The 13954-nt window shown below is 41.9% G+C and overlaps 1 protein-coding gene and 1 long non-coding RNA gene across 2 annotated transcripts in view; both read left to right on the top strand.

The window, feature by feature from the left end:
• The window catches only part of GRIP1 (glutamate receptor interacting protein 1), a 766103-nt gene that overhangs the window by 141932 nt on the left and 610217 nt on the right, over positions 1–13954 (top strand). The gene's annotated exons all lie outside the window — the stretch shown is intronic.
• On the top strand, positions 6272–13251 carry LOC146403323 (uncharacterized). The gene is made up of 2 exons (XR_014803555.1): positions 6272–8405; positions 9709–13251. It is a non-coding gene; the product is annotated as an uncharacterized LOC146403323 (long non-coding RNA).

Here is a 13954-nt window from a genome sequence, read left to right as displayed (position 1 = left end):
TTCTTTCATTTTCCCAAACAGGATATGGGTGACTGCTTTCACCTGTGCACTGATACCTGGGAGGAGCGTATCTAACTGTGGTGATTGATGTAATTTTGTCCTTTTATGGGTAGGGGGCTCTGGCCAGGTCAGAAGGGGCAGTGGGCTTTGGAGGGTAGGAAAAGGATCGGAGAACTGAAACTTACTGAGCGCCTGCTGTTCGGCAGATTGTTCATCTAATTTTCACACGGCTGGGAGGATGTAGCATATGAGCTCCGTTATCTTGGACGTTCTGAGAAGGTGTTCACATTCCTAGATTCTAAATTTAAGAAGCCCATGGTGGCGATATTTGGTTCCAGGTTTTTCTGATTCCAGTGCCCATTGCCTCTCTTTCTGCCATGGGCTTGTTCTACCCAGAGATGGTCAGTCCTTGCCCCAAACACACATGTGAGCACCCTCCCCCTGCCATATTCATACCAGTTGTTATCTTCTCCTTGATGTTAGTGCTTTGGAAGAATGAAGAGAAGAACCAAAAAGGTCTTTACAAGCCGATTTGCTTCTACTAAGGAGATTTCGCTGGTTCACATTATACCTTTTAGAAACTAACTATACCAAACAAACTCTATTTCCTTTTTTGAAAGAAATCAGGAAAATGAAAGAAATACTCTCTTTTGTAACCATCTGGCATCTTAAAAAATAGCGAAAGCAGGTAGCAGTAATGTGCATATTTTGTTTCACATAAAGACTCTAAAAATAATGTTGCAGAATGTAATCTGGTATTTTTAAAGTTTTTGAATGAAATATAATTATAGTTTAAATGAGAGAAGGTGGAGTACATCTGTAAACTATCCATTATTTTCCTTTATATCTGTAAAAGTCTTATGGGAAATATGTTTTTTTTTTCCCAATCAAAAACTTTGTTTTTAAGTAAAAGAAGGCATGACCTTTTTGTAGCTAGAATTGAAACTGTGCTGAATAGACTATTTCTACAGCCCATGTACCAGCTAAAACAGCACGCAGGTCTTAAACTGTGTATATCTCACTGTTGGCTCTGACCTCAGGGCCTAGTTTATACACAGTTACTCTATTTGCAAGGATGTATACTGGAATTTATCTGTTTTTATACACCTGTCTCTCTTGCTGGCCTGAGAACTATTTGCGAGCAAAAAGTTATTCATTTTTAGATCCCTAGAACCTAGCAAGTACTACATCCTTACTAAATGTTTGATTGACTCTATTATAATTGGATGACATATTCATCCATGTCGTCTTCCAAAAAGAGGTTTTTTGTTTTGTTTTGTTTTGTTTTTTTAACGGCCGCACCCGGGGCATTTGTAAGTTCCCTGGCCAGGGATTGAATCTGAGCTACACTTGCTGCAACTCTGGATCTTTTAACCTACAGTGCCAGGCTGGGGTTCAAACCCGCACCCCTGCAGCAACCTGAGCCGCTGCAGTTGGATTCTTAACCCACTGCACCATGGTGGGAACTCCTTGTTGGTTTTGACTAGAGGAGATGCTCTCAGCTTGGGAACCAGCATGGAGTAGGTGAACTTCCAAGAACCTCTGTCCCATATGATTTAATCCGTCAACCTGCCTCTGACACGTGAACTAGACTTATTTTTTTCTTTATTTTATTGAGATGTAATTGGCATATAATACTGTGTAAGGGTAAGGTGTACAGAATGTTGATTTGATGCTTTTATATATTGCAGCAGGATTACCTCCACCTGGGCATCCCCAAACACCTCTATCAAATAATCACCTTTGACAAATCAAATAACCATTTTACTTCCTCCTTGATGTTGACAGTCGGCTTTCCCTTGAAGATTCTGCTTCTTTAGCAAATTTCTCTAATGGAGGCTCTGCCTTCTTTTATTTCTCCAGATTTGTGGGGGTTGATATCAAACCTGCAGAATTCTTGGGAGTTCCCGTCGTGGCGCAGTGGTTAACGAATCCGACTAGGAACCATGAGGTTGCGGGCTCGGTCCCTGCCCTTGCTCAGTGGGTTAACGATCCGGTGTTGCCGTGAGCTTGGTGTAGGTTGCAGACGCGGCTCGGATCCCGTGTTGCTGTGGCTCTGGCGTAGGCCGGTGGCTACAGCTCCAATTCAACCCCTAGCCTGGGAACCTCCATATGCCGAGGGAGCGGCCCAAGAAATAGCAACAACAACAACAACAACAACAACAAAAGACAAAAGACAAAAAAAAAAAAAAAAACCTGCAGAATTCTTGATACACCTCGTAGACACCTCTTTCATGTGCTCCCAATAGAAATATAATGCTTACCCTGAGAGGTCCTTTAACATGTTCCTTTAGCTTTTTTAAAGTAAAAGGTGAAATTTTATTTTTTGTCTAATAGATCCAAAAATTATCATTTGAACATGTAGATAATCTAAAAAATTTTAGGCATTCTCATTGTGGGAACAAACCTGAGTAGGATCCATGAGGATGCAGGTTCGATCCCTGGCCTTGCTCAGTGGGTTAAGGATCCAGCGTTGCTGTGAGCTGTGGTGTAGGTCACAGGTGCGGCTTAGATGCCATGTTGCTGTGGCTGTGGTGTAGGCTGGCAGCTGTAGCTCCGATTGGACCTCCAGCCTGGAAACTTCCATATGCCACATTATTTTGTAGGTGTGGCCCTACAAAGCAAAAAAAAAAAAAAAAAATTAATGATGCGTGTTCCATTTCAAAATTCTTCCTAAGTCTTTGAAATCTGGCATTCATTTCACACTTTCACAATACAGCTCAATCCAGAGTAGCCACATTTCAAGGGCTTAATAGCCTCTTGTGTCTAGTAGCTACTGTGTTGTACATCTGGTTTCAGCTGTTATTCCTCTGCCATTTCTCAACATTTGAGAGCCTTTCTCTTATGCCACCTGGTTTTCATAATCTTTGCTGTGACCACTGAGCATTTTTTGGGAATTATAGTAGCATCAACTGCTAGACGGATTCCTCCTATTCCTTTCCTTGTCATCATCTTTGAATGTTCTGTGCTCTTACCATCCCCTAGTGTCTTAGCTCATCTCCGCCTCACTCATCCCATCGTCTCCATTCTTTGAGCCTTAGTAGCACCCCAGAATCCCCCAGTGCCCACAATTCCTTTCTTTGAGTACAGTTCCTCACATTCTCTTGTTACCTATCATTGTACTTTCAGTCGTTTTGAATTGGGGGGGATCATTTTCGCAGTTATTTCGGGTATGAGCCTGTGAATTACCTAAACTGCTATGCCTATTAGATCTCAGAAAATCGAGATCCATTGGTCCACCTGTGAAATATTTATTGAGCACATACTATGTATGTGCCATTCACTTTATTAGATGCTGAAGATAAAGCAGTGGACTCACAGGAAAGATCCTTGCCTTTACAGAGCTTACATTCTGTTGAGCAAATAGATGAGAAGCCTTTGTCATATAGAGTATGTTAGTTAATGATAAATGTCATGGAATAAAATAAAGCAGGGAAAGGGGTGGCCAAGCGTTGGGGGTAGGGGTTGACATTGTAGATAACGTGGCCAGCGAGGATCGACAGGGAAGTGACATTTGTGCAGAAAAGCCTTGGGGAAGTTGGGCAGTGGGTCATGCAGATCTGGGAGGAGTGTGCCAGGAAGAGGGAACAGCAAATACTAAGGCCTCAAACCTACCTGCCAGTTTGCTAATAAGAGAAGCCTGTTGAGGAAAATCATCCAGGGAAAAACACCGTCATTGGCTTCTCCAAACTGAGTCCTAATGAGAACAGTACAGAGATGGGAAGGGGCAGAAGTCACCACTGAGTCCAGCCTTTTCATTTACCGAGGAGAAAACGGACACTCGGAACAGTTATGTGGCTCCTCCAAGACCACAGAGCTATTTAAGTGGCAGACTTGACCCTGAATCTAGGCTTGACATTTTATATTTTTACAATTTTTGTCTTTTTTTTTTTTTTTGAGGAACCTATATATATTTCTTTTTTTAACAGAATAAAATACATATATTTAAACACAGTTACATTCACATGGATTATTATATCATGGATCTTAAGAAAGAGATTAAGTGACTCCCTCTGGAGAAGTGGAATGGAAAATATGCTGAGACAAATAGGAAATCTATTCTATACTTTATCCCATGTTGTATGGCTTTCATCTTTACTATTTAGTATTATCTATTACATTTCAATTTTTCTTTAAAAATTAGCATTATATTAAAATTGTATATATTATGCAAATAAAACTTATAAAGAAGAAAGCCTTATATATCATTAAATATTTTATATAGCATAATAAAAAGAATAACTGGTAAGAATAACAAAAATAATACACTCTCTGAAAATAAGTAAAATATAAAATGCATAAATTGGTTAAAAAACAGTGTAACTATATAAATATGTCCTCACAATTTGTTACATCTTATTGATTCTTCAGTATAGGCATTACACCATTCTAGGTGATGTGATAAACAAGACATTATAGACCTTATATTGTACCATGGAGAGAAATGGTTATTAATAATACAATTGTAGAACTGTATTATTTAATTGTACAGTTGCATCATTTAATTATAATTATCATAAATTCTTTGATGGAGAGGAAATCAGAATCAGATCTAAGAAGACTTCAGCATTCCAAGAATCATGTCAAATGACCCCCTTCACAGTGGATTATGCACTTATTTACTATGAGATATATTTCTTCTCAAGAGATTCCTTGTTTGTGTATCAACTGTAGATTTTTGGTTTGCAGTTATTCTGAAGTTTTGATAGAAGAGTCTATATATATATGAGATTGTTTTAAGTTGTTGTTCTCTTAATTGCAAGTTCATCTCCAGTGTCCTGCATTTGTACCCACCTCATCTCATGATTTCTGATTTTGGTGGTATAATTGTGCATGGATGATTTCATATCTTTACTGTATATATACCTTTACTGGTGAGCCTTGTCATTTGTGGAATTTTTGTTCCCTGATGCGGGCTTTTCTTTTCTGTCTAGAGAAGTTCCTTTAGTATTTGTTGTAAGGCTGGTTTAGTGTTGCTGAATTCTCTCAGCTTTTGCTTATCTGAGAAGGCTTTGATGTCTCCTTCAAATCTAAATGAGAGCTTTGCTGGGTAGATTAATCTTGGTTGGAGGTTTTTTCCTTTCATCACGTGAAGTATATCATGCCACTCCCTTCTGGCCTGCAGAGTTTCTGCTGAAAAATCTGCTGATAACCTTATCGGGGTTCCCTTGTATGTTACTTGTTTCTTTTCCCTAGCTGCTTTCAAGATTTTCTCTTTGTCTTTCATTTGGGTCAGTTTGATTAATATGTGTCTTGGTGTATTCCTCCTTGGGTTTATTTTATATGGTACTCGTTGTGCTTCCTGGATTTGGGTGAGTGGTTCCTTTCCCATGTGAGGGAAGTTTTCGGCTATTATCTCTTGGAATATTTTTTCTGTCCCCTTCTCTCTCTCTTCTCCTTCTGGCACCCCTATAATAGGGATGTTGGTGTGTTTCACGTTGTCCCAGAGTTCTCTGAAACTCTCTTCATTTGTTTTCAATCTTTTTTCTCTTTTCTGTTCTGCTTCTGTAATTTCCACTCATCTATCCTCCACCTCGCTTAGTGTTCTTCTGCCTCCTGTATTTTGCAGTTAGCTGCTTCTAGTGAATTTTTTATTTCAGTTATTGTATTTTGCATCTCTTCTTGTTTAAGTTTGATATCTTGTATCTCTTTGCTCAGTGTTTCCTGTAAGTTATCCATCTTTGCCTCCAGTTTATTTCCAATGTCTTGCATCATCTTTAGCATCAACAATCTAAAGTCTTTTTCCTGGAGGCTGAGAATCTCCTCATCGCTTAGCTGACTTTCTGGGATTTTTCCTTTTTCCCTCATCTGAGTTATAGTTCTCTGTCTTTTCATTATTATAGGTTTTTGGTGTGGTGACCTTTTTACAGAGAATAGAGCTGTAGCCTCTCTTACTTCTGGTGTCTGCCCCCCTTGTGGCTGAAGTCAGTATGGGGACTTGCTGTAGGCTTCCTGATGGGAGGGGCTGATGCCTACCCCCTGGTAGGTGGAGCCTATTCTAATCCCTCTGGTGGGTGGGTCTTAGTCTCTGGATGGGATTAGAGGCAGCTGTGTGCCTGAGGGGTCTTTAGGTAGCCTGTTTACTGAGGGGTGGGGCTGTGATCCCACCTGAATTGTTGTTTGCCCTGGGGCTTCTCAGAACTGACTGATGGGTGGGGCCAGATTTTCCAAAAATGGCCACCTCCAGAGAAAGGCAGCTGCTGAATATTCCTAGAGCTTTGCCTTCAATGTCCCTCCCTCACAACAAGCCACATTCACCCCTGTTTTCCCAGGATGTCCTCCAAGAACTGCAGTTAGGTTTGACCCAGATTCCCATGGAGCCTTTGCTCTGCCCTAGGACCCAGTGCATGTGAAAGTCCGTGTGCGGCTTTTAAGAATGGGGTCTCCATTTCCCCCAGTCCTGTGGAGCTCCTGCACACAAGCCCCACTGGCCTTCAATACCAGATGCTCCAGGGGCTCCTTCTCCCAGTTCTGGATCCCTGCACATGAGGGTTTGATGTGGGGCTCAGAACTCTCACTCCTATAGGTGAGTCTCTGTGAACCAGTTGGTTTTTAGTCTCTGGAGCTTCCCACCCCGGATGTATGGGGTTGTTTATATCACGAAATTGCCCCTCCTACCTCTTGATGTGGCCTCCTCTTTTTCTACTGGAGTAGGGTATCTTTTTTAAGGTTTCCGGTCCATTTGGGTGGAGATTGCTCAGCCTTTAGTTGTGAATTTTGTTGTTTTTAGGAGAGCAGTTGAGCTCCAGTCCTTCTAATCCGCCATCTTAATCCTCTCTCCACAATTTTTGTCTTTTTGGGGCCGCACCTTTAGCACATGGAGATTCCCAGGCTAAGGGTCCAATCAGAGCTGTAGCCGCCAGCCTAGCCACAGCCACAGCAACGTGGGATCCGAGCTGCATCTGTGACGTATACTACAGCTCATAGCAATGCTGGATCCTTAACCCACTGAGCAAGGCCAGTGATCGAACCTGTGTCCTCATGGTTACTAATTCGGTTCGTTACCACCGAGCCATGACGAGAACTCCTTGACATTTTATCTTGCTGAATAAAACATGGCCATTGTGTGGTTACTGTGGTACAGCAGTGTTCTATTGCAACTGCCTCCTGGAGATTCCACAGGGTGAGGGCAGAGTCCCCTACAAGACTGCCCCCACTTCAGATGACACCTACAAGTTTTGAGGAGGGGGAGGTGTCTTCAGGCCACCTACACTTCTGACCAGCTGACTATATGTAAATTCGGGTTTCCTATAACCCCCTCAGGTTTAATAATTCCCTAAAATGACCCACAGAACTGAGGAAGGCACTAATGTTTACAGTTTTATTATAAATGATACAAATCAGAACCAGCCAAATGAAGAGACAGATAGGACAAGGTCTGGAAGGGTCTTGAACACAGAGCTTCTTCCACTGCTCTCTCCTTAAAATCAGGAGACAATGCCTTCCAGGGACTTTAATTTGTTCCTCCATCAGGAACCTCACCAGAGCCTTGGTATCCGAAGTTTTTAATTGGGGTTTCATTGCATAGGCATGATTTATTGAATCATTGGCTAAATAGTTGAATTCAATCCTTAATCCCATTTCTCTCTCCAGAGGTCAGGCTGATGTCACAAGACTCAAAGTCCCACCCTTCTAATCCCAGGGTTGCTCTTTTTAGCACTGCTGGCCCCCTCCTGAAACTGGCTGGGGACCCCCTTTGAGTTCTTCATTTGCCTAAATTCAGGTGTAGTCTGAGGACCTACAGTAAATAACAAAGATACTCCTTTCCCTCAGGCAGTTCCAAGTTTGGAAGCTCCTTTCCAGGAACCCAGGACAAAAGCCTTTTTAAGTCATATGACATATTAATTTAATTTATTACACAACAGATGGAAATTCAAAACCTGTTGGGCTTAGGAATTTTACTACAAAGATAGCTGGCTCAGAGATAAGACAGTAGCAACTAAATGGGACTAAAAAAATCCTAACTGTGAAAGTAATCTCCATAGACAAAGCTTAAGTTTCATCTTTTTTTTTTAGAGGGGCAGCTGCTAAGGGTAGAAAAGAACCATAAAGGAAAACACAGTTGACTCTTGTTTTTCGTCTAGGCCCCTTCTGGGGAACATGGCACCGCAGATAGATTTAAATTGCTCAGGATAAAGTTGATGTCACCTGCTCTTTGGCTTGAGGGCTTTGGCAATTCCCTGGTCATTATTACCTCATAGGTGAAGGAAGAGCTTTGCTAAGGAAGTGCTTTCAGGTGTCCCCTGGGCAGACGGTAAATCTCACAACAGATATTTGTTCAGTTGCTCTACTGTGTTTTCCTGCACCAACTTCCACGATCCCTGCAGGATTTTTCAAGTTTCAAACAAGCATTTACGTGTGTTTAATATCTAGTTAAAACAAAAAGCTAAATAGGAGTTCCTGTCGTGGCCCAGTGGTTAACGAATCCAACTAGGAACCATGAAGTTGCGGGTTCGGTCCCTGCCCTTGCTCAGTGGGTTAACCATCCGGCGTTGCCGTGAGCTGTGGTGTAGGTTGCAGACGCGTCTCGGATCTCACACTGCTGTGGCTCTGGCGTAGGCCGGTGGCTGCAGCTCCGATTTAACCCCTAGCCTGGGAACCTCCATGTGCCATGCGAGCGGTCCAAGAAATAGCAAAAAAAAAAAAAGACAAAAAAAAAAAAAAAAAGCTAAATAAATAGACAGCTTGTGTCCAAAAAGAAGGGAGACACTGGACCAAGTTAAGAAACATTCGTTGGTTTAGGAGACTTGGTGATTTTCACAAGTTTTTGCCACTTGCTGTTTTTACAGTTAAAAAACTGTATTGAAGCATGTTTTTATGGTTCATTAAGGTGTTAATTGAGTCTGCAAACATGTTTTTCAGTATGTAGGATGGGGCAGGGGGGGCTGTGCCAGAAGCTGGTCCACAAACCTGACCAAGACTTCATCTCCTCTTTGGGGTTGGCTCCTGGGTGATTATAATTCCGAGCGGCAGGTTCGGTTAATACGGTTCTTTCTTATGTATTTTACAAGCAGAGAGGAGGAGAACTTAAAGAAGCCCTGGGGAGTAGAGATACAAGGGTCAGAGAAAGTTTCTTGGAGGAGATAGTGTCTGAACTAAGTATTCAAGGTAGTGTCTGCACTCTTTGCCCAGGAAGGAGTGTAGCCAGAGCCTATGGCAGGCAGCACAAGAGAGCGTGAGCCAAGGCCTGCAAGTAAGATGGAGTGGTGCCCATTGGAGCAACAAGAGCCACTCCATGGACTATAAAGTGAGCTGTACGAAATGACCCGAAAAGATAAGACGTGATCACATTATATGCCGCCTTAAAGGAGACTTTGGAGATCTTTGGAGAGATGAGATCAAGGACAGGAAAGTACCATTCAAAACAAGGTACTCTCACACCAGAATACAAACTGCAAGAGAACGTTTTTGGTACATGTTGGGAGAGTGAGGAATGCTGCTGGGGAAGGTTGGCGGGGTTAAGACTGGGAAAAAAAAAAATTCTTCTTTGTTTTTTGTCTTTTTGCCATTTCTTGGGCCGCTCCCGCAGCATATGGAGGTTCCCAGGCTAGGGGTCCAATCAGAGCTGTAGCCGCAGGCCCATACCACAGCCACAGCAACGCCAGATCCGAGCCATGTCTGTGACCTACACCACAGCTCATGGCAACGCTGGATCCTTAACCCACTGAGTGAGGCCAGGGATCAAACCCAGAACCTCATGGTTCCTAGTCAGCTTCGTTAACCGCTGAGCCATGATGGGAACTACAAAAAATATTTCTGTTAAAGGTAACTTATGCAAGGGAGGACACCCTACTGTAGGGAAAAAAAACAACAACAACCCGCAGAATATCATGCATGTCTGCTAAAATTTAGATCTGGGCTGTGGTTTAATACTCTGTGGAATAAAAGTTGCTGAGTGACTTGTATAGAACCCTGACACTATTCAGACATTGTCAAATCTAAGAAGGGAAGCAGATTGATGGAAAACTTTGCTGTCCTTTGTATGTAGGTGGTACATTTATAGATCCATCCACTAAACTGGGAGCTCTGTGAGGGCAGAGATGTTGCCTTCTCTATTCGATTTCCTTGTGATGTCCTCAGAGCCTGTAACTGCCACTGACACACCACAGGCCCATTCACTTTTCAGTTTTTGTTGAAAGAACTGAATATGCAGAAACTAAGATGTATACCCCGATAAAACTGTGTCGAGGAAGAAGTAATAGCTCTTGTGTTTAGTAGGATAAATGAATTTCAACATCAGCAAACTGCTAAGCTGATTCTTTCCCTCAGACTGTAGTTATGTGTGGGGAAAAAGTCAGCAGTCATTTCCATACAATGTAAGACAGAATTTATTTTTAGTTTAATTACACACAAGTGATCTCATCGTATATTGTCGATTTCTCTGGAGATTTAACATGTTGATGATCCCAAACTCCTGTGCAGCTCCTCTGGGAAGAGGTACAATCTTAGTCATGCCTTTATATTGTCGTAAGAATTGGAAAAGTGGTGCCAGCCTCCACTTATGTTGACTGTACTTAAGAAGAAAGTTCGGTCTGCTCATCAAAGGGTTATTTGCTCTGGAAATTTACCTTCAGCCAACAAGCCCTGGATCCTGGAGAAAAATTAGACCAAAGGCTAAAAGATGTCACACGTAGAAAAGATTCTAAGTAAAAAACTAAGTTGCCACTTATAGACATAATCTCATCCCTTGTCTCACATGACCATGTGGTTTATGGTCATTATACCACATTGAAAATCTGTGAGTCTTTTCTCTCCTTCTGATTTTAGACCCTTGAGCCTAATGCCTTGGATATGGTTTTCTTCATATATATAATCTTTATCCTTTGCTCACTTGACTACGAGACTCAATCCAGTGTCCAAATAAGTGGCCTATTTGCTTCAGTCTTAGAGCTGTCCCACAGGAGTCCTCAACAAATAATTTGTTTGAGTTGATCTCTTTTTTTTAAGGCTAAACGATGTGAACAGTTGATGGATAATCCTGAGGATTCCTTTCCGGGACAAGAATTAGTTCTTCCAGTGGAAGAGTTTCCAATTCGTTACCTTTCTCAAATGACTAATGAAGTAAAAGCAAACAAAATACTAAGAGATGGTTAGACTAATGAGGTGGACGTCTGCTAGGTTGTGCTTTTGTTGCTCGTGCAGGGAGGGAATCTTTATGACACTCTCTTTGGGGTTGGAGATCAGAGCTGAGCCAGTGCTCCTGGTGCGTGGGTTCCACTCCCTTTACCACATTTGCTGCTGGCCAGGAGCTTTTATGTTATCACTTAATCTTGCTGGGCTATGATTGAAAAGAATAGATCTCCGATGCTCTCACAGGTAAGATATGAAAGATAATGTTAAATGACTTTTTCTTACCTATGAAATACTTCCGTTTTAAACACCATTCAAAAGAATTTCACTTTTCTTCTGTTATAATCTTTGTAGTCAATGAGCATAATAATGGCCAGCCATCAAAACATACAAGTGCACCGTTTTATTTAGTTTTATGAAGGCTTAAAAATTTGGCATATAGTTGATTTGGGGGCCATATCACGATTTTATGAAGTACCGAAAAGAGAGGTCCAAAAATTCCACGGTGTTTAGCAGAGTTAAGGAAGAAAGTAGTGGATGCCATGTTAGAAAAATTATGAAGCCTTTCCTTACTGGTATTTTATCTACTCTTCTCAGATTTCTAATTTCTGGGGTTGAATCCTTTCCCCTCATCCCATGTGTACGCCTTTATTTCAAAAAACGCTCACTGTTTTCTTAACCCGAGATAGTCTTCCCAAATGCAGAAAGGCAACTATGCCAATTATTTTCACTTAGAGGTTTAAATACTTGCAGATTTTAACATCTCTCATACAGTATTGCAATAGACAACAACTCCCTATTTCTCTCCTATAATTCACTGTCGATCTTTCTCAAGGAGCATATGCCCTGGTTTCCTGTTCTTCATCATTCTATTCAGTGCTTAATCATCTGCCAGAGTGATCTTCTTAGTTATCCTTTTGAAAAGCCCAAGGACATCAGGGGCCTTCTAATCATGCAGTATTCATACTTTTTCTCTGATGAAATCACTGCCGCCGATGGTCACCTATCTGCAGTATTTCAGCCTTCCCTCTGCCTCTACTGATCATCTCTGTGACATGACATGGTTAGAGTGTATCTCTTGAATTGCTGCTCCTCTCTGTCTCTGTCTTCCTTCAAGTCCTTAAATTTAGCAAATTGTAAGGTTCAGCTCTTGGCCTCTTGCTTTTTTCTTCTACTCCATTTCCTGTGAAGAGGCTTAGATTCTGTTCCCTTCACTCTCAGGGTCCCTTTGAAGACAGTACATTCAAAACACAGTAGGGCTGAACACAGTGTAGGAGGGCTGGGGGAAGAGTGCATTGCATCTTGGGAAATGTGTCACCCTGTGCACACTGGTGGGCATGGTTTTTCCCGTATCTCTGAAATTCATCATTTGATAGAGTTGGGAGAAGATCCCACCTAGGTCCGCTAGAGCCTCTCTGAATTCGCCTAGATTCTTAGAGACAGGAGAGAGGCAGCTTGCCCGTTTTCCCTCGGCTTTCCACCTACTCCCTGGCGGACATTGAGGCTAAGTGCTCTCTGAATCATCCATTTGGTCAATATAGGGGTCTGGATAGAACTGCCTTCTAAGGACCCCCCCCCTAACTTTAGGGTCCACAAAATAACAATGCAGGTTAAGAGAAAGAAGCGTCAAGCTGAAGGATCAGAAGAAGAGAGTACTTTCGAGTATAATTTTTTACAGGAAATTTTATGCTCTCTTAAATAACTTAGGCATCCTGCATCAACCAGAAACAGACGCTCACTGAAAGCTCATAAAGCCCAAAGGAAAGAATGTTTTGAGGTTAAAAAAAGAGAGAACCTGGATGACAGGAGGAAAAGAAGGCAAGAGGAATTAAAAAAAAAAAAATGAAATGACAATTAAAATTTTTATTGGAGTGTTTAAGACACAGAATTGACATAATGGAAAATACAGTTAACCATGCGTAGGATAGCCTTAAACTGGTCTTCTAGAACATAGAGAAAAGTGCATCTGAAATGAGAAAGGCAAACAAGCAGGTGACAGGAGGGAAGGGCTGGGATCAAAGCCCCCCCCCCCCCCCATGTCAGGAATGTAAAAGTGAATAAGGCAAATTTCCTGTTCTCAGTGTCCTCACTGGCTGGTCAGGTAAATAGCCCTGGGGAGGCTTCCTAAAAGAAATGATTTGAGTTGTCCTTAGAAGAGATAATACTTGAGCAGGCAGAGGTGAAGGAGGAAAGGTGTTAAAAGAGAGAGCCATGCGCACAGGATACTCATTTACAATTAAAAAAAAAAAATACTTTTCAAGCATCTTCTATGTGCAAACCCCCAATTCTGGTGTGAGCAATGAACAAGACAGAATAGGTCTGTTCCTTTGTGGAGCTTATATTCAAGAGGGAGGGAACCAGAAAGGGAACGAATACATAAGATAATTTTGTATTGTGCTATATCCTAGGAAAGAACCAAATCAGACTGATACGGTGGTAGGGCATAACTGGGGATGGGAGGACCAATTTAGAAAGGATGGATGGTCAGGGAAGACTTCTTTTTTAAAGTGATACCATTTGAGCTGAAACAGGAATGGAGGGATGAAGCCAGCCGTGAAGGGAGTCAGAAAAGCCTTCTAGAGAAAAGGCATAGCAAGTGCAAAGGCACTGAGGCTGGGCATGCTCCGGATGTGACCCACAGCCTCAGGAATTTGCTTGGAGCTGTAGCTGAACTTCTCTAATTTGGGTTGCTCTTATTTTCATACCAAGATCAAAAGAAATATTTGAAGAGAGTACTGGTCTTAGAAGTTAAAATGAGCTTGATCCTGTTCAGCTTTTCTAGTCATATCTTAATAACTTTGGTCAAGTTATTTAACCCCCCTTGGCCTCAGTCCTGTGATCTGTGACAGGAGGGTGATGGTTGGGTAAACGTCCTTTCTGCCCT

This window comes from Sus scrofa, chromosome 5 (assembly GCF_054392235.1).
Source record: "Sus scrofa isolate SSC_HxYL_T2T_F1_AM1 chromosome 5, Sscrofa_HxYL_maternal_Yorkshire_Landrace_v2.0, whole genome shotgun sequence".
Lineage (NCBI taxonomy): Eukaryota > Metazoa > Chordata > Mammalia > Artiodactyla > Suidae > Sus > Sus scrofa.
This window is presented reverse-complemented; position numbering and strand designations above follow the sequence as displayed.